We start from the raw sequence: 24,972 nt of genomic DNA, 5'->3' as shown, positions 1-24,972 counted from the left end.
CCGTTTTCCTTTTGTGAAGTCCGGGTTCCCATCTTGTCAATTTATGACCCATTGTCCTTGAGTTAATTTAAAACTCGAGGAAGGCCAAGAGCCATGTCTTTGGCTTCAGCTCTCACAGTCCTCTATGAATTCCAGGACTTGTTAGAATTTGTCCTTTGTTGATAGAACACCTGGGTTCTTGGCTTTTGTTCCCCCCCACCAGCCCCAACCTCCATTAACTATGGCAACAGGAAGTAAAATAAGCCAATTTGGCTCCATCTCAGCTGCTCTGGATGCTCTCTCAGTCCTGGGAGGAAATCAGATACATTACATAGAGACCCGGAACAAGGAGACATTGCCCCACTTGGAAACTCTGGAGACAATGTAGCCACAAGGCCCAGCTGGAGAGGCAGCGCCAGGGCCACCTTCTACAGCTTGGGTATCCCAGAGTTTCACTGGGCACTTCCCCCTGACTCCCGCCTTTGGAAACAGCCTGTGACTGGCTGGGGCCAAGATGAATGTGAGGTTCTGGGCCAGTGGCTGACTCCACCATACAGCCTTCGCGCTGCTGTTTTTCACAGAAGTGGGAGGCAGTTGGCACTTACTACAGACATGCCCTGTCCCAACCCTGTGAGACGGTATGGGCATTTGCCAGGACGTGGAAAACGGCACTATAGAACTGTATCTTTAGAAAAAGAATTAAAATGGCAAGAGCTGTATAAAAACAAATTGTAAAAAAAGTCTCAAAAGAAGATTAAAAAGGACCAGGACAAAGCAGGGATCCAGTGGCCTCTGTATGCTGGACCAGAGATGGTCTTAAAATGAAGATTGATTGAGCCATCTTAGTGCCCTCCCCGTAATCCAATGCTATTTTTACATTAAGCAAAAAAAAAAACAAACCAAAAAACAAAAAACCCCCAAAAAACAAGAAACAAAAAAACTCCTCCTTTGATCTCCAAAAATGAAATGTGAGAGGAAAATGATTGTAATACATTTCATTTACTCAAGTTCCGTTGGCATGATATGCAAATCTAAAAGCCGGACACTCGGGATGAAGTAAAAGCGTGCAGGCAACGGTGGCGTGGAAAGAGATATTAGGGGGATTATGTCAGTCACAATTAAAATGGAGAGCCCGTGCAGGTGACAGCTGGCCCTTCTGTTCCCAAGCAGAAAGCAAGAAAGGAAGGTGCCAGGAGCCCAGATCTGCTCTCTGCATCTCTCCAGGAGTTACCCTGTGTGCATCTCACTCTGGGAGCTGGGGTAGCTATTGGTTACAGAGTTCACTCTCAGGGTTTAAGAGATGCAGGGTCGGGGCAGGGCGGTTTAATTGTAGAGGGAGACGTAGGAGGGTTGCATGCAGAAGAAACCCTGTTCAGGCCCGTGGTACACAACCTCGGAGTTGCATGTATGTTAACTTGATTTTTAATTTTTATTGTGTTCTGAGAAAGGGTTTTGGGTAACCCAGGCTAGCCTCAAACCCACTAGTTAAGGATGACCTTGAACTTTTGATCCTCTTGCCTTTACTGCTCATGTGTTGGGGATTACAGGGGCACACTACTATGACCAGAGGCTCATTAATTCAGTCTTGTGACCATATGAGAATTTAATTGTTTTTTTTTTCTAAATTCAGAATCTTTTTAGCCAGAGGACATTCCTCTCTATCGATAAACATGACATTAATTTTTCCATTGGTCTGGTTAGCTCCAAGAGACTGTAGGTCAAATTGAAGTCTCACCAGTTCCGCTGGAAAAGCCCCAACTTGCCTTCCAGGCTGACCAGGAAGTGATGTCAGTCTGTTTCCACCATTTAGCGCATGCACAGGGTGACCCTTCTGCGGATGGCGGAGGCTTCTTTGCAGCTTCAGACGCTGAAGATGTGTCATTCTGTCTGACATGATTAACCCTCTGTTAGCTTGGGTGAAAGTTACTTCCAGGGACTGAGGATTCGCTTCTGTGCGGATCTGTCTCCTGTGACGAAATGCTCACAAGGAAGTTGGAGCCCGGGAGATGGGGGTGGGTGGTTGGGGCTCCCAGCTCCAAGACCCCGCTTAGCCTCTACATCTGATCCAACATCAGTGACTCCCAGTCCAGGGAAAACTTTGCTCTTCTGTTTTTCTCTTCCCAGACGGGAGTTAGCGGCCTCACTGCTCTGCATCTGGGTGACACGGGAGATAATTACAGCCTCGTTTGGTCCAGATAAGCTGCACTTTCCCAGCTGGGCTGCCCTTTGAAGTCCAGACAGTTTCATGATAATTGATAATCTAATCTCAGACCAGGCTGCATGCTTTCCCCCCTTCTTTTCACAGGCTGTTGTGCAAGCGAGGGAATTATTACAGCATTCGTATTGATTGCCTCTGGAAGAGGTCACTGTGTGGGGACTGCCCTGTTAGCACGAGGTTCTTCTGAAAGGAGAAATCTTGGCGAGACCGAATAGCAACCAGAGGCCTAGTTAGAGTGGGGCGGAGAGCTAGTAGGGCCAGGAGAAACGACTTTTCATTCTCCTGCCTCGAGGCTCTACATGGCAATTACTGCTGCAGAGGCAATAACGAAGTTGTTAATTACAGGTTTATACCCTTGTAGCCAAAGTAGGAACGAAGGGACTAAAGGTTACAAAGTGGCACTTAAAAAAAGTTATAGGTGATTTCTTCTTTTTCCTTTTTAGTGGAATAACTTAATTAATGGTCAGGTTTTAGCCCAATGGCGAACAGAACTCTTGGAGACATCTTATTAGAATAATTAAATTTGTCTATACCCTCCAATTTGCTTTTCGTAGCTGGCCATTCTGTTTTTATTTTCCTCAATTGTCTCTTGAAGTCTTTCAGATGTGGGGCGGAGGAGGAGGCATGTCCTGTGGGCAACAGCACTGCACTCACAGAGACCAAAAGCCACTGCGTCACTTATTAACCCAGGTTCCCCTCAGATAGAGGGGTCCCACTGGGTCCCACTTGGTGTGGCAGCATGCCCTCAGTCTGGCCTCAGAAAGCCACCTGTCCTTGCTCTCAGCATCTCAACCCCTTCTTTGGAAAGTTACAGCAGTCCCTGCGAGCTTCTGGCTGACATATTTTCTGGTCTGAGTGCTTGACTCCAAGCTACCCTAGAAGTCAGCATTCTGGTCTGGGGTGTAGTGTAGTTGATAGAGTGCTTCCCCAGCGTACACAAAGCCCAAAGCTCACCCCTCAGCAGTGCATGGGCTAGATGTGGTGGTGCAAGCCTGTAATCCAGCAGTCAAGAGGCAAAGGCAGGAGGGTCAGAGTTCAAAGTCAATCTCAACTGCATACTGAGTTTGAGGTGAGACAGGCAAAACAAAAGCAAAAATACGTCAGCACCCTTCCCCAAACTAAACCCAAACAAGAACAACACAACCAATTAAAGTCCCAGTCCAGTCTCCAACACAGCGGTAGCACACAGTAGGTACTTGCAGGTCTCCATCAAACCAACGGTGGGCTCAGCCTTCTGAATGCTTCCTTGTGTGAGTCATGCCCAGAGTGAAGACAGGAAAAAAGACACACTCTGGGTAACTTGTTAAAGTAGTTTGTTTAAAATTGGGGGTGTGGCCAACACAACTGCAGCTAGCTTCGAGGAAAACACTCTGTGGGTTATCGTAAACATACTTGGGGCCATTTGAGGAGAGGGTGGGGACTAATAGTGTTGCTGGGTCTGCGAGCTTCCTCTGGTGAATTTGGTTCCCGGAAGGAGAAAGGATGGACCTCACAGGCATGTTCAGAGCTCACAGTAGAAGGCTGGCTGCTGGAAACTGAGGCAGGTGGAGGTGACTGAATTGTACACTCACATATAAGTAGGTCCTTCTGTCTGAAGCCCACAGAGGACAGGCCTGTGGGGACTCTGGGGACATCGGTGTGAGACCTGCCAGCAGATACTCAGAAGTCAAGCTCCCTAAGTGCTGGGAGATCGCTGCAGAAACGGGAGTGACATCACCAAGGACCTTGGCAAGATGCTAGCTGCTCTCCAAGGATCCCTCATCCAGCATTAATCTTGGTGCATATGAGGGGTCACCCAGGAACTAGGTCTTGGAGTCTCAGTGAACAGCAGCCCAAGTGATCGCCTCTTCCTGCTGAAAGGGCTGCTTCCATAGCAGAAATGTCATTTTGTTTTTAGGTAATTTATTATTCTCTCTCTGTGCACGTGCATACACGTGTGTATGCATGTGCCTCTGTGTGTGGGCTAGAGGTCAGCCTCAGAAGCCGTTCCTCAGGTGTCACTCTTTGAGACAGTGTCTCTCATTGGCTTGGGGTACACTAAGTAGGCAAGGCTGCCGGCAGTATGTCCTGGTAATCTCTCTCAGCACTGGGATTACAAGTATGCACTGGCATGCTTGACTTCTTTTCTTGGTCCTGGGGATTAAGCTCAGGTCTCCACATTTGGATCCTAAACACTTCCCTAAACCTCATACCCCAAATCCAACAGCCTTTTAGTTATTATATTTTCTTTCCAAAATCATTTGCTCATGCCATTTGCCCATGCACATAGAAGTATTAGTGATTTTTATCTGTACAAATGGCTCACGTCCTAGGGATGTTATTTGCTCATAGCGTTGCCTGTTTTATATGTTGTGATTTATTTTATTTTGACAGGTTATTTACTTTCCTCTCCTATAAAACTATGCTCAGTCCCTTCCAGGATGCCAGTCGGGCAATCCACACTAGTGGTATTCTTGCTCTCTGTCATGACCAGACATGGACCCTTGTGACCAGGATTCAGGGTCCCATGTCCAGAAGTGGAATAGGAATGAAGCAAGAAGGGAACATTTCCTGCCACCATGTGGAATTCTCTGGTGATGGCAGAAAGAGGTCCCAGGAGCCTTTTAGAGCCCCCCTTCCAAATTCTGCTAAGTGGGGCAAGGCCTCAAGCTCTGGTTCTAGGTTCTTCCTCCCCAGCATCCATTTGGGCTAAGTTTATAGGGAACATTAAAGAACACACTTCCCATGGCTAGAAGGTTTCTCTGATTGCTTGTAGAAATTTGGGCTGGATAACAGTACTTTTTATTTTTTATTTTTTTCTATTTTACATATGTCACACACAGAGTCTTGCCATATTAGCAGGGACAATGTGATAACATCCTCAAAAAATGGAATGTCCTCTTTTTTGTACATAGCTCCCTAAGACAGAGGCATATTGCCTTTCTCCTAAGGGTGATTGTAATGAGTTCAAGGCTATTCTCCGCTTTCTCTTCTATCAGATGGAGGGTATCTTCTCCTTGATCCATTTGGATTTGACTTTTGAGCAGGATAATACATTTGGATCTATTTTAATTTTTCTACATGCATCCATTCAGTTTGACCAGCACCATTTGATGAAGATGCTGTCTTTTATCGAGTGTGAATTTCTGGATTCTTTGTTTAAAAAAAAATCAGACTTTCATAGGGGTACGAATTTACGTTTGGATTTTCAATTCAATTCCATTGATCACCGTGTCTGTTTTTATGTGAGTCTCATGTTGTTTTTATGACTAGAACTCTGCAATTCAACTTGAAATCTGGGATGCTGATACTTCCAGCGGTTCTTTTATCATTTAGGAGTGTTTTAGCTATTCTGAATTGTTTGTGTTTCCATATGAAGCTGGAAATTATCCTTTCAAGTTCTGTGAAGAATTGTGTCAGAATTTTGATGGGGGTTGCGTTGAATTTGTAGATTGCTTTTGGTAGGATGGCCATTTTCACAATGTGAATTCTACCAAATCCATGAGCATGAGAGATCTTTCCATCTTTTGATATCTTCTTCAATTTCTTTCCTCAATGTCTTGAAGCTTTAATTATACAAATCTTTTACTTGCAGGTTTGAGTTACTCTGTTATATTTCATTTTTTTGAGGTGATTACAAAAGGCATTGCTTCCCTGTTTTCTTTCTCAATTTATTTGTTCTTTGTATATAGGAGGCTACTATTTTTTAGTATTTTGTACTTACTGCTTTGCTGAAAGTGTTTATCAGCTATGGAAATTTCCTGGAGGAGACTTTAGGGTCTTTTATATATAAAATTATATCATCTGCAAATAAATATAATTTAATTTCTCCCCTTCCTATGTGTATCCCCTTGGTCTTGTTCTTATTGTTTCAGCTAAGATTAAAGTACTCTATTGAATAGGTATGTAGAGAGAAGGTATCCTTGTCTTGTTCCAATTTTAGTGAAAATTCTTTGAGTTTCTTTCTGTTTAGGTTGATGTTGGCTATGTGCTTGCTGTACATTGCCTTTATTATGTTGTGGGATATCATTTTTATCTCTATTATCTTCAGAACTTTTATCATATAGGGGTGTTGGATTTTGTCAAAGGTCTTTTGTGTGCCTAATAAGATGATCATGTGGCTTTTGTCCTTCAGTCAGTTTATATGGTGGATTAAGTTTATTGATTTTTATGTATGTTGAATCATCCTGCATCTCTGAGATGAAGTTAATTTGATCATGGTGGATAACCTTTTTGATATTTTCTTGGATTCAGTTTGCAATTCTTTGATTGCAAATTTTTGTATGTACATTCATAAGGGATATTGAGGTTGATATTGGCTCAGGGATCTGTTTTTAGTGAAGTCTTAACCAACTATTCCAAGTTGGTCAGCATACAGCTGCAGCCATGGAAGGCTCGGGGCAGATGTCAGAGCCTCCAGGGCACAGATTACTTCCTGTGAATTGTGGCTGAATACTCTCCTTATGGGGTGCAGCTCATCCACTGAGGCCACGCCTACTGTGTTCCAGAAAACTCAGCCACAGACCGGGTATCCAGATTGAGTGACGTGCAAGAAATCAATCACCAAGGTGACCGACGCTGTTGTGGGATCAGAAGTCCCTGCCAATTCTGGTCTCCAGTGAGCACCACTGTCTTCCTTCTGAGCTGCCTCCACCCAGGCCTTTAAGGGGCCTTTTGTGCCGTGTTCATCTGAGCTTGAAGCGCTCTCGTCAGAATCCGGGCTTCTAGCTGATAAGCTTCTCCAAGTCTTTCTCAGGAGCCAGGCTGCTCTCCTGGGCCAGGTGTTGCGTGAGCGGGAGCATCTTGGCGCTTTCTTTGCTTCATCTTTTTGCTCTCTGTAGTAGGTCCACTTTGCCACGCCTCTCTGTCCCTGCTGCTCCGCAGGGACAGTGTCTCACTGCTACCTCACCTCCACTGCTGCCAACCCTTGACACTCCAGATGCCTGTCCACGTGTGATGGCACATCCTTCCCAGCAGCCCCCAGAGCTCCTATAAATTGAGTCCCGCTGAGTGTTCCCAAGTATCTTTTCTCTTTTGCCAATTCTCAGTTCTAAGAGCAGATACCTACTCTCATTTCACAGACTGGGGAAGGTAAGAGGGTCCCCAGAGCCAGGCAGCATAGGTGACCAAGGTTCTTAACCTCACCAATTCTGATGAAAATCTATGGAAGACCAGCCTAACCCTTGCTGCATGTCAGAGGAAGAACAAGGTCTTCTCATTCTCTTCCCAGGCCTGGTCTCTTCCTGCCCTCACCGCCACAGTGTGGTGTTCCTGTCTGCCTTGTTCTTCGTAGCTTGCCTGATTCCACCATCCTTCTGGTTCCTTGTTCCCACTGAGCTATCCCCTCCCTGCTTCCTATGGACTCTGCAGGCCCGAGTGGCGATGTATTGGCCCGGATAATCTTCATAGTTCCCCGCTGTGGACATGGCCTGCTCCCACCTGAGAAGGGTTTCAAGCAGGTGTGGGGACACCTGCTCCGGTAGGAAGCACCACTTCTCTCAGTCGAACTCCTTCGTGCTCGCTCACAGAACCTTCTGCCCTGCACCCATACTAGAAAAGGTCTCTCCAAAGACATTCCATGGTTGTTGACGAGAAGCAGTTCAAAAACACTGATTTGCATGCTGCCCTGATTAGCTCCTGTCAGCTTGACATGACTGAAGTAATCTGGGCGAAGGACCCTCAATTGCAAAAAACGTCTCTATTAGGTGTTAGCCACATGGCTTGGTACCTTTTCCGGCGGAGTAGGTCACATCTTGCTCTTCCGTGGTGTGGGCAGGACTGCCAAAAGAGCTTCCTTCTTTCCAGAATACTCTTGTTCTCAATGCCCCACCTCTACTTCCTGTCTGGCTACCAGCCAATCAGCATTTATTTAAAATACAATCGACAGAATATAGAACTGTCCCACACTATTTTCCCCTCTTCTTATTTATTTATTTATTAAAAATTTCCACTTCCTCCCTCCTCCCATTTCCATCCCCCTCCCTCATCTCCCCTCCCCGTCCTTCTCCAGTCCTAAGAGATCAGGGTACCCCATCCTGTGGGAAGTCCAAGGCCCTCCACCTTCCATCCAGGTCTAGGAAGGTGTGCACCCAAACAGACTAGGCTCCCAAAAAGCCAGTACATGCAGTAGAATCAAATCCCAGTGCCATTATCATTGGCTTCTCAGTCAGTTCCCATTGTCAGCCACATTCAGAGAGTCCAGTTTGATCACATGCTTGTTCAGTTCCAGTCCAGCTGGCTTTGGTGAGCTCCCATTAGATCAGTCACACCATCTCCGTGGGTGGACACACCCCTCGTGGTCCTAACTTCCTTGCTCATGTTCTCCCTCCTTCTGCTCTTCATCTGGACCATGGGAGCTCAGTCCAGTGCTCCAGTGTGGGTCTCTATCTCTATCTCCACTCATTGCCAGATGAAGGTTCTATGGTGTTATTCAAGATATTCATCAGTGTGGCTATGGCACAATAGTTACCTTTAAAAAATTAATGAATGGTTACTTTTAAAAAACTATTTATTTTGCATGAACATGTGTGTATCTGCTTGTGCCTGTGCATATATGCTAATGAGTGTCCATGGAGGTCAGAAGACAGCATTTCATAGTTTGTTCTCTCTTTCTACCAAGTTGTCAGTTTGGTATCTTTAGCCAATAAGCCATCCCCCCGACCTGAATTATTAACTTTAAAAGTTGTATTAGTTATTATTTTGTGTATCATCATATTTGTATATTGTATGGTGGTGGTGGTTGAGGTGGTATGTGTGTGTATGTGTGTGTATATGTGGTGCATGTGCCACAGCATGTATGTGGAGATTAGAGAACTACTTTGTGGATTAGGCTCCATCCTTCCATTATTGTGTGGGTTCTAGATATCAAACTTAGGTTGTCAGAATTGTGTGACAAGCACTTTATCCCTAGAGTCATTTTGTCAACCCTGACTCACACACACACACACACACACACACACACACACACACACACACACACGAGAAAAATTTGGTGTAGACAGAAGTTTCTGTCATGCCCAGTACTACAGCTGTTCAGTCCCAAAGAACACACAGAGGCTTATATTATTTATAAACTCGTTGGCCTATTAGCTCAGACTTATTATTTACTAGCTATTAAAACTTAAATTAGCCCTTTATATAATTCTTATTATGTTTATCTATGTGGCTTGGTATTTTTTCCCAATGAGGCATTCTCATCTTGCATCTGTCTGGTGACTATGTCTCTGCCTTTCCTCTTCCCAGAATCCTCCTAGTCTGGTTGCTCCGTCCATTCAGTGTTTTATTAAACCAATGTGAGTTACAAATTTTTACAGTGTACAAGAACATTATCCTACAGCATTTCCCCCTTTTTCTTTGAGAGATGCAAAGAGGTGATCTAGGTGAGCTGCTTGCTACTCAGCCTCTCTGGGAAGCAGGATTCTACCTTAACCTTGAATCCTGAGTTCTTTAGTGAGACAGAGATTCAGATAAATTCTCTTAGCTTTGAAAATGTCGGCGCCTGAGGGAGCAGGATTTCTTCAGGCTGTGGCTCTTGTGGCCTTACTGCTGTGGGTAGCTGTGGAGTTGTTACAGTTGCTGACTAGAATAGCTGTAGCTTCAAAGGCAGCAAATATTAAAAAAGAGGACAGCAATTTGGTGCCTTTGGTTTGTATCTGACTTCTTAGAACTAACTTACCTTTTCCTGGCATCTTTGTCTTGTACAGCCAGTTTACTAACTTACCCAATCCTAGGCTGCTCTGGGCTGTGGCCGAGGGCAGTAACACACCTCTGATCTCCTAGCACCACCATGAGCCGTTCCTGTATCACATTCCATTTCTACAGTCACCCAACATTTTGGCTGAAAGGTGAACACTTCTTCAGTTGCCCGTGGAAGTGTTTTTCATTTTTGGTGTTGACCAATCACTCCTAGGAAGACCTGTATAGCAGAAAACAGGCCTGTGGAGAGCCATATGGCATGAGCTAAAGGGTCCGAGGTATATTCAGACTCTAACAGGTGTATTCCAAACTCCTTTTCAGGAGCAGAGACAAGAACTCAGGGTTCCAGGGTTATACCTGGATTGCAGAGAGCAGCTTTAGCTTCGCTGCACAGATCTCTTGACTTCTTGGCAGTGAGTTTGTGTTCACATATCTGTGTCTGCATGCAAAGCTTTGTCACTTGGCTTTTTTTTTCTCCCCGAGACCACATATCTATGATCAGAACTGTTACTCTCACTCTGTGGTGAGTTGGAGGCATGCTCAGATGAGCTGGGAGAAAGGGAGATGTAGTCCATCTCCTGGCCAGGTAATGGCTGGGGTTGGGGCAAAGCAGGCATCTCCACCCTTCCTGAAAACTTGTCTGCTGACAAGAGAGATCACACCTCCAGCACTTCCTTGGCAGTAAGGAAAGTTATGATCTGCCTCCCTCCTGTGATCTCTAGCTTCTCTGAAGTCAGTCCCAGGGGTGATGATCATTTTATTTTGAATAAATATCAGGAGAGTTGCGTGTGATCAGGACTAGGTGGGTGCTCGCCATAAGGAGCACACAGTGGACTTCCAGGAGACAGGAGTCGCCCATCCTTTCTCTCTTATAGCACTGTGAAAGGAGTATACTTGTTGGCCTGAGCCAGCTTAGAATCTTTGCTGTGGCCTTTTCTCACTTCCTGAGCAAAATGTTCTGTTTTTGAAGTAGATCTTCTCAGACCATTGATTTTAATGCAGAGTCATCATGCTACAGGTTTGAAGAGCAGGCTAAGGAAAGGACTTTTAGGAAAAGTCAGGACTCCGTGTATGTATGACCAGAGTTTCCAGATTGTAGCAACTGAACCCCAGCTCTGTGATGGGGAGACCATTAGGACAGCTGGCTCAGTCTCTTGTCTGCTCTAAGTGCTGACCAAGGTTTTCATGGCCAGTGGCTGTTCTGGTACCCTACAAAGATGAAAGACCCCAGTCTACTTTCAGAAAGCATGGGGTCTGCCTATGATAAATGTGCAGAAATGCAAGACAGGGCTGGAATGCAGCTCAGTGGGGTAATGCCAGCCTTGGTGGGGTAGGCCTTGCAGTCCATCCTCAACACTCAATGAGCAACAGTAACAACTGTAAAACCCAGAAATGAACTGGGCCAGGCCAGGTTAGCACACAGGTACTCCCCGGGGTATACATGAGACTCAAAGGTGAATTTTAAACAAGGTGAGCCTAAGTACCATGGTTAGTGTTAACTAACATCAGCTTGGCAGAATCTAGAATTACCAGGGAGATGGGTTTCTGGGAATGACTGGTTATCTTGATTGTGTTAATTGAGATGGGGAGATTTGCCCACTGCAGTGATACCTGGGTGTGGGTATCCTAGACCATAGAAAATAGAGAAAGAAAGCTGAGCACAGGCACTCCTCTCTGTTTCTTTCTTTACTGTGGATTCAGCATCGCCAGCTGCTCCCAGCTCCCGCTGAACTATGGAGTCAGTGTCACCAGCTGCTTCCAGCCCCACGGTCGGGACTTCTCTGCATGGTGGGCTGTAGACAGCCTGGAGCTGCAAGCCCCCAAACCCCAGACAAACCATCAACTCTTCTCTTAGGTTGCTTTGGTCTCTTAGGTTGCACAGTTGCGGGGAAAGAAATTGAGACACTGGGCATGTCCGGGAACTGTGACTGGTCATTCTCCATTTCCTTTTCTACATAATTTAGGAGATATCATGTTCTTTAAACTTCTCCTCAGTAAAGGAAACAATCCACACAGTGAAATTGAAGTCCCTAGATGAAATATTTCCAAAACACATATCTGACAAGCTATTCATATTCACATACATAATTTATATGTATTTATGCTTTTATCCAGGCTTGCATAAAAGTATACCATGAGATATCAGTAAATTAAAGAGATTGTCTAGCTGACAAATGGTAAGAGTTCTGATATGTCATTGAAGTTTAGCTGGCATAAACATAAAGTATTATCAATTTAGATATAAATGTGATTCCAATTGTATCCCCAAAATAAGCAACTCTAGAATATGTACAAAGGGGATAAGAAGGAACTAAAAATACTCCACTACAAAATCAACCAAACACACTGGAGTTATAGAAAATAAATGGGTAAGAAAGCTAGTAGTCACATAGACAACAAATAGCCACAAAGTGAGTCTCATGAGATTAAGAAAGAAGGGTGTCTTATAGGATATTTTTTCTGACCAAATACAATGAAGTTGGAAATCAGAAGTAAAACCAGAATGTGTGGAAATTAGATGACAAACGCTTAATCAATCAAAGAGGCATCTCAGAAAGAACTAGAAAATACTTAGAGATGAGTGAAAGAAAAAAAATACAGCATGCTAAAACTCACAAGATGCAGAAAAAGCCACACTGAAGGGCTTTATAACTACAAACGCCTGTACTTAGAAACAGGTGAGAACTCAAATTAGTAACCTAGATTTTCAACTTAAAGAGCGGGCAAAGAATGGGCCAAACTCAAAGCTAGAAGTGGAAACATAATAATGACTTAAACAGAAAAACAATAGAGAAAATCACCCACATCAAAACAATAGATTTTCTTTTGTTGTTGTTGTTCTTGCTGCTGATTTTTATTGAGCTCTAAATTTTTCTCTGCTCCCCTCCCTGCCTCTCCCCTCCCTCCTTCAACCTTCCCCCAAGATCCCCATGCTCCCAGTTTACTTAGGAGATCTTGTCTTTTTCTACTTCCCATGTAGATTATATCTATGTAAGTCTTTCTTAGTGTCCTCTTTGTTGTCTAAGTTCTCTAGGATTGTGGTTTGTAGGCTAGTTTTCTTTACTTTATGTCTAAAACCACCTATGAGTGAGTACATGTGATAATTACCTTTCTGTGTCTGGGTTACCTCACTCGAAATAATGTTTTCTAGCTCCATCTATTTTCCTGCAAATAATGGATTTTCAAAAAGACTTAAGAAAACAGACTGAACTATGGATCAAGAAATGAGAAGGATGAGAATTAATGTTGATCCACGACTACTGATGATATAGAAATACACAGTCTTGTCCAAGAGTTCTCTAAACATCGGATGGCAACACAAGATAACCTGCTTGAGGTGGACCAATTCCTACAAATGCAAACATCCAGCAAGGTGGAATGATGGAGCAACAGAGAAAATCTGAGTGCGGCTGTATCTAGGAAGAAGACTTGGTCAGTCATCAAAAACTTCTGGGTGGGTGGGGAGAGTCTTGAGAACGGTGGTTTCACTGGTGATGTTTATCAGACATTGAAGGAACTATCAGAAATCCCTTTCAAATATAATAAAAGAGTTGGAGAGGAGGCAATGCCTCGTAATTCATCCTCTGAGCCCAGTTTGCCCTGATAGCAGCATCAGAGATGGATGCGGCCAGCAAAGAAAACTATTCATCAGTTTTGTATTGAAGTTGTCCCAGAAGTCTTCAATAAAATATTAGCAACATTAACAACTAAATTTCAGTGTATAAAAGAATTTATCTCTGGCATGCAAGGATGCTTAAATATATAAATATTGATTTATGCAATATATTCCTATTTACGGCATGAAGAAAGAAAATAAGATGAATAATTTGGGAAGATGGAGCACAGTTTTACAATTAAAACAGTAAAAAAATCTGTTTTTAAGAGTAAACTCCCTCTTCATAAAATCTGAACACAGTGAAAACTGAACTCAGTGCTGAAGAGCTAAATTCCTGGAACAAGGAACAAGGCAAAGAGGCCTCTTCAGTCTGCCATGACAATTGGACAATATTTGGTTTTAGCAGTGTTCTTGCTGAATGCTCTAGCTGGACTGATTAGACCACAAAGAAGATAAAAGATAACTGACTTGGAAAGGGAGACATAAACTTCTGTTTGTAAACACTAAGATCTTATATGTGATCTCCAACTTTACAAAGATGTTAAAACTATCAACAATAAACACAGAGGAGCAGCAGGCTATAATGTCAATGCATTAAAATCTCAGTTGCTTTCTTTCTTTGATTACACTGGGGATTGAACCCAGGGCTTCACACATGCTGGGCAAGTGCTCTACCCCTGAGCTCCAGCCCACCTCATTAGTTGCCTCTCTCTACACCACCAATGAGCAATCTGAAAAGGAACTGAGAAACAACTCTACTTCCAGGAGTATCACTAAGAATAGAACACCTAGGAACGAACTTACCCAAAGAAGGAAAAGACTTACAAGGTGAATTTGACAAAATATTGACAAATATCTAAGGAGCCGGAAGCAAACAGAAAGACATCCCATGTCAACAGACTGGAAGACAACACTAGAAAGTCAACACTACCCCAGTTAAACTCAGTCTAGGTAACATTCCTATTAAAATTGGAGTGGTGCCTTTTGCAGAAATAGAGAAATCCACCTTATGGTCAATAGGGAATCTCAAGGAATATGGAGTACGTTGAAAGAGTCATTCCGATGTTCCTCTTTTTGGGTCTGGCTTACCTCACTCAGGATAGTGTTTTCTATTTCCATCCATTTGTATGCAAAATTCAAGAAGTCCTTGTTTTTTACTGCTGAGTAATACTCTAATATGTATATATTCCATACTTTCTTCATCCATTCTTCCGTTGAAGGGCATTTAGGTTGTTTCCAGGTTCTGGCTATTACAAACAATGCTGCTATAAACATAGTTGAGCATATACTTTTGTTGTATGATAGGGCCTCTCTTGGGTATATTCCCAAGAGTGGTATTGCTGGATCCAGGGGTAGGTTGATCCCGAATCTCCTGAGAAACCATGGGATGTACTCACTCATATTTGGTTTCTAGCCATAAATAAAGGACATTGAGCTTATAATTCATGTTCCTAGAGAAGCTAAATAAGAAGGTGAATCCAAAGACAAACACATAGGCATCCTCCTGAATATTAACCTTCATCAGGCGATGAAAGGAGACAGAGACAGAGACCCACATTGGAGCACCAGACAGAAATCTCAAGGTCCAAATCAGGAGCAGAAGGAGACGAAGCACGAGCAAGGAACTCAGGACCGCGAGGGGTTCACCCACACACTGAGACAATGGGGATGTTCTGTCGGGTACTCACCAAGGCCAGCTGGCCTGGGTCTGAAAAAGCAGGGGATAAATTTGGACTAGCTGAACATAGCGGACAATGAGGAAGAATGGTAACTCAAGAACAATCGCAGTGGGTTTTTGATCCTACTGCACGTACTGGCTTTGGAGGAGCCTAGGCAGTTTGGATGCTCACCTTAGGAGACCTGGATAGAGGTGGGCGGTCCTTGGGCTTCCCACAGGTCAGGGAACCCTGATTGCTCTTTGAGCAGATGAGGGAGGGTGACTTGATCGGGGGAGGGGGAGGGAAATGGGAGGCGGTGGCGGGGAGGAGGCAGAAATCCTTAATAAATAAATAAATTAAAAAAAAGAAAAAAGTTTAAAAAAAAAGAAAGAGTCATTCCGACTAACTTCAAAGTCTCCTGTAAAACTGGGGTAGTGAATATTCGCTCTGTCCATGACCTTGGGTGGTCTGGCCTGATGGAGGCCGTGCTTCTCATCTGCCGATGTGGCCTCTTGGGTGGTGTGAAGCAGTGTATGGTCAGTCCCTAGCTTGTCAAAGACTCTGCACCTGGATTTATTATATCCTGTATTTCTCCCATTCATATCTTAATTAATCCTTGATAAGCCTTAAGCAGATGCACATGGATTCTCTTATCACCACAGACATTAAAATAATGCCGCACTGACATGGAGACAGCCACCAAGATATGATGGCAACCCAGAAATAACCTTTACATACGTGCTCAAGTGATTTTCAATATGGTGCCAAGGCTGTCCTACAGAGAGAACAGCTCGCAAACTGAGAGAGGCAGAATTCTAAAGGCTCGTCTTTGTCCCTTAGGACCAAGAATCTACAAATCACATATGTAATGAGGGATATACAAACACGCATAGAATATATAGAGAACTAAATTTAACAACCAAAGCCTAATAAATCCAATTTTAAAAGCCAGCAAAGGGCTGAAACAGACACCCATCCCGAGTGGATCTAGGAGGTTCATTGGTAGATGAAAAGAGCATTGGTGTCCAGAGTCTTGGAGCAGTGCACATAGAGACCACACCACTGCCTCCCAGCTCCTCACCCCTCCCAGACAGAAACACTGACTCCTCGCTTTGCACATTTTCTGCACCTGTGAATTTTGTCTAAGTGAGGAGGAGTAGGTAGGAAGCGTAAGAAAGCTCCATTTTTAAGGCACCGATTTTGCCCTTTTTGGAGAGTTCTTAAGCTACTAACCTTGGAGGCATCCCCGAGGCTGAAAGTTGACCCCAGTGGCCTTCGAGGGTCAGTAGACATACAGTGCCTCTTTGTGTCAAACTCTCTCTCTCTAAACACACACAGAGAAACATATCACACCCATACACACACACACGCACACACCATTTACATACCATACCCAGTCCCTCCGTATGCAATGCATACATATACACATTTACGCTGTGGTCATTCACACGATACTATGCATACATACTTTCTATACACACATACACACCGTGACATAGTCACACTCACACACCCTGACGTGGTCACACTCACACGCTGTTACATAGTCACACTCACACGCCCTGACATGGTCACACTCACACGCCCTGACATGGTCACACTCACACGCCCTGACATGGTCACACTCACACGCCCTGACATAGTCACGCTCACACGCCCAAATATGGTCACACTCACACGCCGTGACACGGTCACGCTCACACGCCGTGACACGGTCACGCTCACACGCCGTGACACGGTCACGCTCACACGCCCTAACACGGTCACACTCACACGCTGTGACACAGTCACACTCACATGCTGTGACCTAGCCATGCTCACACGCCCTGACATGGTCACACTCACACGCTGTGACATAGTCACACTCACACACCCTGACATAGTCACACTTACACGCTGTGACCTAGCCATGCTCACACGCTGTGACACGGTCACACTCACACACCCTGACATAGTCACACTCACACGCTGTGACATAGTCACACTCACACGCCCTGACACAGTCACACTCACACGCCCTGACATAGTCACACTCACACGCTGTGACATGGTCACACTCACACACCCTGACATAGTCACACTCACACGCTGTGACATAGTCACACTCACACGCCCTGACATGGTCACACTCACATGCTGTGACATAGTCACACTCACACGCCCTGACATAGTCACACTCACACGCCCTGACATGGTCACACTCACACGCCCTGACATGGTCACACTCACACGCCCTGACATGGTCACACTCACACGCTGTGACATGGTCACACTCACACGCCCTGACATGGTCACACTCACACGCTGTGACATAGTCACACTCACACGCCCTGACATGGTCACACTCACACACCCTGACATAGTCACACTCACACGCCCTGACATGGTCACACTCACACACCCTGACATAGTCACACTCACACGCCCTGACATGGTCACACTCACATGCTGTGACATAGCCATGCTCACACGCTGTGACATGGTCACACTCACATGCCCTGACATAGTCACACTCACACACCCTGACATAGTCACACTCACACGCCCTGACATGGTCACACTCACACGCCCTGACATAGCCACACTCACACACTGTGACCTAGCCATGCACACACGCTGTGACATAGTCACGCTCATACACCATAACACATTTACACAACATCACACACACATTCACGTACCACAACACATTTGCACAGACACAGGCATTCCTATGCCCATACCCCCACTGACATACACTCTCATATATACCCTCTGTACACCTGTTGGTGCCCACAGCATCACCAGCAGGCACCGCCAGATCTTGCCAAAGACTGGTGCTGGCAGCCTCCCCACAGCAGCACTCCACATCTGGACAGATGGCTTATGAGGACAGTATTTCCTTCGCACGTCTGATCTACTGAGTACCTTTCCAGCTCACGTCGGCCCCTGCCTTTCGAGGGCACCTTAGAAGACGGCTCCTGACTTTTTGGCCCCCTTCCTGTCCATCTGGTGGGTGGCTGCCCCATTTCTGTGTTTCCACAATGCTTAGCCCAATGACTCTCTCTGAGGATACCATCATTGTGACATTTGTCTAGTTGCTTGTTCCCAGTCATGGGGGTATCAAGAATGAGTCAGGGGTCCTGAGACGCAGCGCCCACAATGTGACATGTGTGGGGAGTGAGTGGACGAGAGAGGGTTACTGGCTTGATGTGGCTCTGCCGAGGCCCTGCTGCCATCTGCAGCATCAGCTAAGACAGGCAAGTATTGATAAGAACCTCGAACCCAGTGGCCCACTGCCTTTTCATGTGCACACAACAGGGCACATGTGTCCACTCCTACACGGGAAGAGTTCAGCTGACTTGGACACTTAGTCAGAGGCTGAGGACTCAGTAATGATGACTCATGCATGTTACAGAATGGTTTTAGTTATGTGGAAAGAAGTTAGATATGGCTGCATGTCACGAGTGCTCCGGGGGCCACGGGTGGGTGGGCCAGGTCCATTTGACCCTGTGATCACCCCTGATTTCTGTGCTGAGGGTTTGCTGACAGAAGGTGGTTAGCTGGGATGAGTGATGTTGGCGGTGGAGTTAAAACAGTTGTTTTTTTTTTTCTGTGTGAAACCGCTTGCCTGCCCCCCCCCCCCGCCCACCTCTCCTGGCGTGTGGATGTCTGCCACTTTAAAAGCTATGAGCATAGGCTGAGAATTATTTTTGATAATTGCCTACATTTTCTCAGAGAAAAGAACCCCAGGATCCCGGGGATGATGAGTGGGTGGAACACCAAAGAGTCCAGCAGTTCCATCCTACCCAGACACCCACCCCAACAGAAGCAACCAGATCTGGCTGTGGTAGCCAGGCTCCATTTTGTTTTCTCTCGGAGAGTGCCTTTTGCAGCTCAGGCCAGCACCAGCCAAGCCCAGAGGCTCCTGCTGCGTGTCCTCTTATTTAGAAACCTTGGCTCTACTGTGAAGGTATTGTAAATAGAGCAGGCTGGCAAGTCTGAACCAGGGGACAGAAGTCCCAGTACACAAGGATATGGGACTGACTCGCACACGTGACCTCAAACCCAGATAAGCACTATGCACACAGTTTGTGAATAGACTCAGATGGAACTTCTGCTCACCTTGCTTGAATACATACACACATGACCTCATAGAGGTGTGAATATACCACAGTACATGAACTATGTTCAGACACACAAACATATTTAAGACAAACCTCACACTGCAATAGATTTGAATAGATATAGACTTGAACTTACACTCACAGAGAAGTGTGAATACACAGCATGAGAACACACACTCAAACACACGTAAAGCAGATATAAACTCACACTCAATAGACTTCAATATACACAGTATATGCATGTAGACTCAACTCAAACACTAAAACTTACAACTCAAAGGATGGACTTGACATACTCACAGACAGAAACAAATTTGCACACAGATAGTCATGAATTCACACTCATGGGCAGACCTGACTTCTCTGTCCCAACTTTGAGCCCCTGGCTCCAGCTGGGCACCATCTCATTCTCTCAGAAGTTCTAACTCAAGCAGTTGACCAAGGGACTTGCAGGCAGTCAGTGTTAGCTGTAGGCAGAAATTTCTCTCCCTCAGTCACTCCCTAATAATCACTCAGAAACTTAATATAAATTATAAATGCTCAGTTGATAGCTTAGGCTTATTATTAAACAGCTCTTATAACTTAAATTAACCCATTTCTATTAATTGCTGCATTGCCACATGGCCCGTGGCTTTAGCTGTCTTCTAGCATGTTTTTCTCCTTCTGTGTCTCCTTGCTATTTCACCCTTCCTCCTCTCAACCTTCTCAGTCTGGCTGTTCCACCTATACTTCCTGCCTAGCTTCCACCTAGTCAGCTCTTTATTGACCAATAAGAGTGACATACATTCTCAGTGTACAGAAGGATTATTCCACAGCAGCCAGCCTCTTAATTCCCTACAGTGTCCAAGAACTGTCCAAGTTGGTTCCAGTTGCTATGGCAAACTATCACATATGGGTGCTTTAAACAATAGATTCTTATTTCTTGCAGTTCTGGGGGCTGAAAATTCTGGTGGCTGGTGAGGGTTATGTTCTGTTTCTTAGATGATGTCTCCTTGTGTGCTCATGTGAAAAGATAGGCAACTTTCTGGGGTGTCTTCTACAAGGACGCTAATCCCAATCAGGAGGGCCCCACCCATAATGACCTCAATATCTCCCAACACTACCACCTTGAGAGTTGGGAGCCAGAGTGTGGATGTTGAGTCTATAGGAGGCTCCCATTCCTAATCCACTCAGAGATGGCGACTGAGGAAATCTGGCATCATCAAGCCTCCTGATGGGCCCAGGGCTGAGCATGCTGTGTTTATGTCACACCCTGGCTCACATGGGTAGGGCTTCCTCTTCTGTTTCCTGGCTTCCCTCTGCCCCTCTCTACCTGCATTCCTGTATGTCCTTCCAGTACGGTGTGGAGGGCAGAGATCACACTCAACTGACATCAGCTTCTCCAGTCACATCACTCCGTGTATGGTTGCAACGCTGCTCCTCCACTTCATTCCGGCGGGTTTGTATTTATCCACATTGGCATGCTGCATGCTTGCTTGTTTAGCTAGCTGCCTTAGCTGCCTTACATACCACCCCAGAAATGTCCGAGCCCTCTGCGCTCTTGGCGCTATGCCTTAGAGGATAAAAGAGATGTTAGTGGGGGCTGGAGAAATGGCTCAGCGGTTAAGAGCATTGCCTGCTCTTCCAAAGGTCCTGAGTTCAATTCCCAGCAACCACATGGTGGCTCACAACCATATGTAATGAGATCTGGTGCCCTCTTCTAGCCTGCAGGCATACACACAGACAGAATATTGTATACATAATAAATAAATAACTAAATAAATATTTTAAAAAAAGAGATGCTAGTAACACTTCCAAGTTGACTATATTTTTCTCTTTGCTGGCTTCCTTCAAGACAGGATCTCACTATGTAGTCATGTCTTAAACTCATTGTCTTCCTGCCTCAGCTTCCCAGTGAACGGAACTTTTGAGATCATTCATGTTATGTCTTGAGAAAAGGAAAGGGAAGATTTTATTGTGCCAGCTTTTGTCCTCAGTGCATGTGTGTGCATGTACGTGCATGTCATAGTGCCTGCAGAGGTCAAGGGACCTCAGGTGTTTATCCTTGCCTTCCACGTTCTTTGAAACAGGGTCTCCTTGTTGCGCATTGCTTTGTGTGTGTCAGGCTATCTTGCCTGCCTGAGGCTTCTGGAGATTTTTCACCCACCCCACCTCCCTGTAGGAGCGCTGATGCGAGCAGTTGTACCGAGCATTTATAAAGGTTTTGGGATTTAAACTCACACTTCACACTTTAGTCCCCAAGGCATCTACTTCTCTTTTTTTTTTCCTTTATTAAACAGCAGTCTTGTCGGAGTTGGCTTGTATTAGTAACAAGGGAGATGCTGGGGCAAACTGTGATGACAGTCCTGGCCCTGCAGATGTCCAGGAACTGGAGGGTCCCCTGTAAAGGCCTCTTTTTATGTGAGCTAGCTTATTGGTTTACAGAGGGGCTTGTTTGCATCTGTTGCCTTTCTCCTTGAGAGATTATGATTAACTGGATATTTTGTGAGTGACTGATGTGTGGTATTTAAGACGTTTTGGGGATTTCAGAGGGAAATAAAGTCCTTCACAACTTTTGAAACTGAGGAAGAAGGGTCAATAGATTGCAAGAGCCAGAGGTCAGGGAGGGCAGGAGCAAAACTGTGTCTTCTGGCCATGACAGAAGGCTCTGCTCATGTACTCAAAGGGCGGCTGTGGTTGCCCTTACAACACTTGTACAAGATCAAGTCAACCAACATTCTAGCATTGAGTGGGAAGGGTTTCCTAGATCCTACCCCTAACTGAGGAGCTAAGGAGGGCTCCTGGCTGCTGGGGAGTGAGAATCAGTATCCTTATAGGATGTGGTTGCTGGGCATCCAGGCTCCAAAATTGGTCTATACCCAGAAGTATATGGGCAACAAAATTCAAGTTGACATGTTGCTGAATTAAGAAAAAAATGGACACCAAGCTGTGTGCATATGGATGTGGGTGGATCAGAGTTACCGAGAGGAACTGGAGGTGAACATGATCCAAATACATTGTTCTCAAGGAATTAATAAAAAATTTATTAAAAAATCTTTTGAGGATGCAAGTTTTATGTGCACGCACATGAAACAATGAGACAACAACACAGAAACAGGCATAACGATAAGGACATATTCGGAAAGGTGAAACTTAGTGAGACTGGCTGTCTTGAGGCAAACGGGGAAGTCAGGGTTTGAACCCGAAGGGACATTTGTGGAGGGAGGGAGGACAGGTAAAGCCCCGCATTTCTGTTTGTCCATTGCAGAGGGTGTGTCGAGCCTCTCTCATCAGAAAATGGGTGGCACACCTTGCCCCCGCTGGCCACTCTGTCTGGCAGCTCTGGACTCTTTCCTCCTGGCGCCAGTGCTGGCCTGCTACCATTCCCATTTGCCCAGCTCTCTCTCCTTGACCCCCAGGACACCCTAGATTCTCTACAATGTCTATCGCTTGATTGAATAGCATCCTTGTGGGTGGGCCTGCCGTGGAAATGTTCAGAGGTGGAGTGGGTGAACGCTGGCATGGGGCAGGCTCTCCCTGAGCATGGACTGGCTTTGTTGTTGGAACCCTTACTGGCATTACATAGTCAGGTCATGGAGGAGTGCGTCTGATGACTCATGGCTCAGTTGGGCACCTCATCTATTGCTGATAACTCCGAGGAGCCGGATACAGAGTGGCGTGTCATGGGAAGCCATAATAAATGACTCAAGTGGCAAGGTAACAGGGATGTGTGCTTTTCCTTATCAGCAGGGCCTGGGGAAGCCTCTGGCTTCTGTTGGGTCCTAGTTCCTTCCTGAGAAGAGCCAGGGTGGAGGGCAATTTTCAGTGTCCCGGAGGGTTTGAATGCACAGGACCAGCAGAGACCATGAATCCATGTCACTGGAGGACCCAGCTTGTCACCAATTTGGGGTGTAAATCACCCCCATTGTAAACGCACCTTTCGGGGTGCTGCACCTCATTCCCTTAGTCAGAAAGCCAGAGAGGTGCTGCTTCTATTCCTCCAGGGTGTTTCTGGGCGGCGTCAATGCGTGGTTAAGTCTCTGCCACTGATTCCCAGAATAGGTACTTGTGGCCCCTATTTATTAAGTCACTTGCCTGACCTTTGGTGGCCAAGCAGAGCCTCATTACACAGAGACTACTACCCAGAGTCCCTGCTCATGTCGCTGGGCCACCAATTAATTGGTGAGGACTCCGAAGCTTGGCCCTGGTCGCTAAGAAGCAGGGAAGCTTTGGGTGAACGACAGCTGAAAATCGCTGTTCCCTCTCATACTTAAGCTAGACGTGCTGACGAATGGCAAGGAGGGTCGGGGGAGAGCAAGCTCAGTTCCTTTCTTTCTTTGCTTGTTGAGAAATCATCTTTATTCTTGGCCCACAAACAAGAATCGCAGAACTCCAATTCCTTCCATTGCTTGTTTCAGAAGAAAAGAATTAGCTGGGGCAGGTACCTTGTTAGGGACAGATTATGCATAAAAGACAGGAACAAAGCTCCGAGATAAAAGGCCCTTCATGTCATTGAGATGCTTCAAGTTAGCCTCTGGGACAAGTGCCTCTTAGGTCATTTCAAACTGGGGCCCATTCTTGGGACCTCCGTGGATTAAGAAGTAAAACAACACCCGTTGTCCCGGCCGTTGTCGTGGCCCTTGAGTCAATGCGGGTTAATTGAGACTTGTGCTCCTCCCCATTCGGAAACTTTGTGTGGGACACGATGTGTGTGGCTGCAGCTTTTTAAAGTGCAAACTAGGTAAGAATTGCAGGTGCTTGATTTGCCTTCCCGGATAATCACACACACACAGACAGACACGCACACAGGAGTGAGAAAGACTTCAATAGGCAAGAAATTTAACATATTTCTCAAAATATTGAACAAAAAATTATCCCATGACTCCACTCATAGGAGCATGCCCAGGAGAAAGGAAAACACATGCCCACATGGATGCCTCAGCATGCGCGTGTGGCTCGCATGAATGTACATCAGAGTCCCAAATTGGAAACAACCAACGCGTCCCTCAGTTGATGGATGGGCAGATGAAATGCGGTGTGTGTGCACAGTGGGACTGCAGGTGGTCGCATAAAGAGGAGATGTTTTGTTCTCTGATGCTGCAACACTGGGGACACTGGCATCTTGTGTGGAGGGAAATAAACCAGCAACAAAACATCCCATACTGTACGATGCTGTGTTTGAGGTGTCCAGATTTCCGGGGTCTGGAGATGGAACGTGGCTTGCCGTCCCAAGGGTGGGGATGGTGACTGATGGGCACAGGCTCTGTTTTGTGGTGAGGAAAATATCGTGAACTTAGGGTCTGGCTGGCGATGGTGCAAGACTTGGAGAATACCCTAAAACATGGACTTCTGATATGTCAATAGAGACATAAGACGGGAAAAGTCCTCACATGTAAACACAGGCCATGCTGCCTTCCACAGGTTTGGACCATGACCCCATGGCGGACCCTCTGTTGGTCATGTAGGCCTCTTACCTGAAGGTCTGGCCCTTCTGTTGAAGATCAGAAGGGCTTTCTTCTTGGCCTTCCTCACAGCGACAGGAACATGTGTGTCCACAGCCTTTTTCACAGCATTCTCTCAATGTCTTCAGGCAGAGCCTGGACAGCTGGACCCTAGCCTGCCCTCGTGGACCACAGTAAAAGCTAGTTGTAGTGTACCAGCATTTGTCTGGCAAAGCCCTCTGCCTGCCATCCCTGCTGAGATGCACTGCACACGGAGACTCGGTGCTGCCAGTGAAGTGAG

Source organism: Microtus pennsylvanicus, chromosome 4, assembly GCF_037038515.1.
Source record: "Microtus pennsylvanicus isolate mMicPen1 chromosome 4, mMicPen1.hap1, whole genome shotgun sequence".
Lineage (NCBI taxonomy): Eukaryota > Metazoa > Chordata > Mammalia > Rodentia > Cricetidae > Microtus > Microtus pennsylvanicus.
The sequence above is the reverse complement of the archived record's forward strand: the minus strand, read 5'-3'. Positions refer to the sequence as shown.